Source organism: Macadamia integrifolia, chromosome 14 (genome assembly GCF_013358625.1).
Source record: "Macadamia integrifolia cultivar HAES 741 chromosome 14, SCU_Mint_v3, whole genome shotgun sequence".
Taxonomy (NCBI): Eukaryota; Viridiplantae; Streptophyta; class Magnoliopsida; order Proteales; family Proteaceae; genus Macadamia; species Macadamia integrifolia.
Genome location: NC_056570.1, coordinates 23,460,221 through 23,465,710, shown reverse-complemented (window position 1 = coordinate 23,465,710; position 5,490 = coordinate 23,460,221). Strand labels below are relative to the sequence as shown.

Here is a 5,490-nt window from a genome sequence, read left to right as displayed (position 1 = left end):
AGTGGAAAGGCTGAAATTTTGCAAGCCATAGTGCATGGTATGTTATTATTTAGAGGATGAGCAAACTGGAGAGTCTACAAATATTAGAAACTGTGGAAATTTCTATCATTCATTTATACTTTGTCTATATATTTACAGGAGAAAAAAAAAAGTCTATGTATTTACTAAAAATCTCTTACTCCAAATTTATGTTACATATATGAGAAAGCTTTGTGATGAAAAAGCTAGGACTTCAAGATTCAAGACGATCCTACTACCTTATCAAAAAAGGGCAAAAAAAAGATATTGATCCTTCCCCAATAACAAAAGGTTAGGCATTAACAAGCCAAGCATTGGCAAATGGATCATCGAGGAAGGAGCATCAATGGAAAATCTCCATTAAAATGAATTTGAAGATTCAAGAATTTTGGAGATCTTCAAAAAGCTTAGTGACAAATTATTCACCAAGTTTAGAAAGAATTGAGTTAAAGAATAATCTAGACATTTAGAATTAGGATTTATTTTCATATGACAGTCATCTTATTCTAAGTAGTAAAAGTTTTCACAGCCTAATATGGCCTAAATATTTGGTAAATCTGTATAGGTTTAGTTTTGTAAGTCTAAGGTCTTAAAATTGATTTTAGGTATTTTTGTTAATTAAAATTTAATTTTGTAAAAGGAAATTCAAAAATGAGTAATCATTTAATTTGTCAACAAAAATTAAGGATATAAGATTTTGTTTTATATATGACTGAACTGTGATGTCACATTGACACCTAAGTGTGACATAAGACGATAAAAAAAAAACGGAAAAAGAAAAAGCCGGATGGGGGAGGAGAGAGAGGGGTGTTCAGAGATCGTAAGACCGAAGACTCTGAACTGTGAAGTTCACTAGGTTTTTTTTTTTTTTTTTTCTTCTTTGTGGGAGTGGGGTGCATGGTGTGTGGTGGGGAAATAGTTATCCTAACCCTGGTTTAAGAACAATGAATCGGTTCAGGGCGTATATCGATCCAATCCCGATCCAGCTCATATTGGCCTGGATCCAACAAATATACCATGGGTTCAATTTAAAAAGATTTTTATTTTTTTTATCATTTTATACTTTGCTTGTACGACCCATCAATATGGTAGCGATCATGGCTGATATAAATTCAATTCCATTGATTCTTTTTTTTTTTTTATACCCAGGGTATCCAGATCTTTGACCTGACTAATCCCTGGGGTCACTGTGATACCTCTTACACAGGACCGGGTCAATTCGAGATGGAAACTCTCGTACGGTGGCCTCAAGAAATTAGGTGCAATGGCGAAGGTTTGATCACGGGACCTCGCTTCCTGAGGCGGAGTACCATGTCTCCTCCAAGCCAACTGCGCAAAACCCTTGGGGCATGAATTCGACTGATTCAGGCTAATTCAATCTGATTCCGCAGACCATGATCCTTCTTCCCTCTTCTTCTTCTTCTTATTATTATTATTATTTAAAAGGAACTGTCCTAGGCCAATACCATTATGATGAGGTTGGCATTAAAGTTGCTCTTTGTAGGGAGAGAGAATGCCACCTGGTTGCATTGCCTTTGTGCCAACGTGAGGGTTAATTGGAATATTCACCCAAGCATCCAAAAGGAGGGTCAATTTGGTTATTTTGGCACCCTTATTTCTAGCACAAAGAGTGCAAGACTAAGTATAGAGGTGCAAGTTTGGACCTAACCGTCCGAGTCCGCCTTGAGCCCGAACAAGGCTTGGGCTAAGATTTACAACCCTGAGTTTGGGTTAGGGTTGAAAAACACTAACCATGGGTCAGCGTTGGGCGGCCTAGGTTAAGGCCTAGGCACACCCTGGTCCGGCCCAACCTAATCTTGATTTTAACCTTGATTTATATAATATAATCTAGGGATGTCATCCTATCGTTTTATTCAAAATTAATGAAATCTAAGACATTGACTCTTATGATTAGGTGTCTTAACATTTATTATTGTGTTGCACTTCCTAATTTTAATTGTGTATTGATCATGTGATCTGTTAGCGCTCCTTCTTCTTATTTCTTTATTTCTTTCTTTCTTTCTTTCTTTTTTCTTCATTTTTTTCTAAATGTATATGATACAAATACTTAAAACAAAGTTAATCAGAGTAAGCCCATCGAGTTGGGCCTAGCTTGAGTTTTGGAGACCTAGGGTTGGTCTAGGGTTTTAAGAAACCCGACCCCTGTTTCATCCCTAACTAGGTAGCACTGTTTTCTCATATGTTTAATAGAATTGAGCAACCATAGATATTATTGTTGGCCCCCTAGGTTATTTTGTATTTATGAGTTAGCCATAGATCTTATTGAAGGCCACCTAGGTTATTTTTGTATTGTCATTTCATGGCCATTATTTGTGGGCGTAGATACACGGTCCTGATACTCTTCAATTTTTAATTGTGCAATTTTTTCTGTGCATGGAACACTTGTACATTTTCAAAATGCAATGGTTTTAGAAGTTTTTTTGGAATTTAAATTCATTTTAACTACAAACTTCTACAACCATTTTGAAATTGTACGAACGTCACGTGTACAGAGATAATTGCACAAGAATTGCAAGATTAAGAATTAGAGAATCTAAATCCATCGGTCTACACCAGTTAGATAGCATTCATCTAATGTACTTTCTTCCTTATTATTATTTTGCAGTATAAAAAATATAAAGTCTTTGTCAAGTGCATTCACTATTAAAAAAAAAACAAAGTTGTATTTTAAGTAGATATCAATTTAAAGTTTCACACCATTGCTGCCTCTTTAGGTAATCAAGCCTTGTTCGCCATAGCATGAGCACACTTCTATTTTGTCAGTCATGGTTCTAAATCTTGGATGAAAAAACAAAAAACTCGGGTCAAATAAATCAGTATGAGTCGGATCAGATTAGGATCGGATTAATCAGATTGGTATCAACCTTGACAGATACCTAATCATGAGTCATTCTTGATCGATCCAATCTTGATACAAGGGTAAGAATGTAACAAAAACTGATTTTCACTTTAGAAAAATGATAAATTATCTGTCTAATATGGTTCGATCCAAGTCAATTAAATCAATATCAACCTTTACTGATCCCAAGACTGATCCTGAGTTTTAGAATCTTGTGATCGATTATCGATCCATAATCAAGCTTGTATTCATTGGGTTACACGGTCTTGAACGAGATCTAAACAGGCTCGAAGCATATGTGGTTCTAAACGTCATCAGATATATGATTATTCTAAAACTTGAGGAGGATTAAAAAACAGTTAAAGGAAGAGTATTAAAATGCTATTATGAAATGGACACCAATTTTATACTAGAGGAGGGCACCACTTGCCAAAAGGGATAATAAAAAAAACCACAAATGATTAATCAGTGACACGAAGATTAAAAAATCATTTATAAAACAGCACATCAATTTTATAATTGGAGATTATCTAACAAAAGTATGCATATATGTGACCATCGGGCTACTACCTTGTACTGTAAATAATTAATTAATAATCAGTCAGCACATAAGCCCAACATGTTTAATAATCAATCAAGTTGATTTCAAACTATAGCCAATCGATTTAGGTTGGGCCTACCGGTGTGGCCAGCTCTTAACACTCCTATTCCTAATACTAAACATTCAAGAGGCAGTTGAAAGTTAAAATCATAACTTTCCATTCAATTAGGTTTTATTGTGAATTTTTTTATGTTAATTGAAGCCTTTTTTTTTTTTTTAGGGGGGTTAGAAGGGGTCATTGAAAAAACAAAAACACAGTGAAATAATGGCCTATAAAGTTGAGATGGATCAATATTAGAAGGGACCAATCCAGAGAATGGCCTTAATATATACAACAATAAAATATCATGAGAATGATCAATTATATTATTTAAAAAAAAAGTGCAATTCCTTTTTTTTTTTTTGTCATTGCATAGGTTCTCACTATTTTAGAATCTAGGAGGGGCAAATGTAAAGAGTCTTACCCTTGATTGGCAGAAAAGACTATTTTCAAACCTATTCTACTATTTTATTTATTTAAAAAAAAATTTTTTTGACAGAAACAAATTCTACTATCTACATCGCTACATGACATAAATATCTGCCAGAGGCTGAAAACCATTTCACCTTTACCAGAGACAAAACCATGATGGTAGTGGCTTCATGGACGATGAGGAGCTGCAGAGGTCACTTTCCAGTTACAACCAAAGCTTCAGCCTCAGGACGGTTCGCCTCCTCATGTACCTCTTCACTGGTACCAATATCCGAACTATTGGTGAGTTCTGCATCTACCTTTTTGCCAGGTATCCAAAAGGGTCCCACATGCTTAACATTGATAACCTTTTTTTCCCCTAATTATATGATCAAATAATATATAACATGCAGGCCCCCAAGGAGTTCATTCCGTTTTATTATTACAGGGGTAAGTCAAATATTGAATTAAATAGAGTAGATTTCTGTTTCAATTTCAAGAGAATAGAAATGAAAAATTGGTAGTAGAACATAGACCGGATCTTAACTTATATAGGTTTGGGGTATATTTTCAGAATAGATTTTGGGTCTAGAATGCATTTTAAAGCAAGCAAGCAAAAAAAAAAAAAAAAAAAAAATTGAGTTTTGAAATATGTTTAATCCATAATCTATTTCGAGAATACATACATAATGCAATTTAAAATATGACAAAAATACGATAATTATGTTCATGTTTGATCCATCTTGGCTCTTCAATGTTGTTTATAGTCTATTATTTGTTCAATCAGGCTATCTTTCAGAGGTTTGATAAAGATCAGAGTGGAAGGATCGATTCAAATGAATTATGGGAAGCCCTAATGAGCCTCAGATTCGCAGTTTCTCCAGTGGTCTTGGATTTGCTCATTTCTAAATACATGAAATCTGATTATACTAGGGCAATCGAATAAGAGAATTTCATTGAGTATGGTTTCTATCTTGTTCTAATACTTTCCTAATTACTTTTTAATCTTTTTTTTTCTTTTTAAATCACCTAATTAGCGATTTTTTGTTTTAAATGTCTTAACTGCAGATGTTGTCTTACAGTTAAGGTAATGCTAATTAATGTGAATAATTAAGATAATTAATCAAGTTTGATGGTTTAATAATTGTTTTTCTATTCCACTAATTATTGTAAGTTTATATTTGTTTATATATTGTAGGGACTCACAGATAAATTCAAGGAGGAGGACACCATGCTTAATGGAACTGCATCATTCACTTATGAGAGTTTCATGTTGACAGTCTTGCCTTTCCTTATTGCATAACACAAATGAACCATGTCTATATCTCGTGAGTATTGACTATGTTCTATCCTTTCTATAACCAGAAAAGACTGGTTTTTTTTTGGCTAATCCTTGAATTTTCTTTTACTGATTGGAAATTGAGGGGTGACTGAAATGATGTCAATATGGTTTTTTTTTAAACTCCCTTTTGTCCTTTTGGTTCTTTTGATCTCTTTATGTTTTCTATGTTATTATTATTATTTTAACATGTCATTGCCCTATTATTTCGTTTAGTTGGA

General features: G+C 33.8%; 1 pseudogene; it reads left to right on the top strand.

The window, feature by feature from the left end:
• The first annotated feature begins 1,282 nt into the window (after positions 1-1,282).
• LOC122060741 lies at positions 1,283-5,233 on the top strand (annotated as a pseudogene).
• The last annotated feature ends 257 nt before the right edge of the window (positions 5,234-5,490 follow it).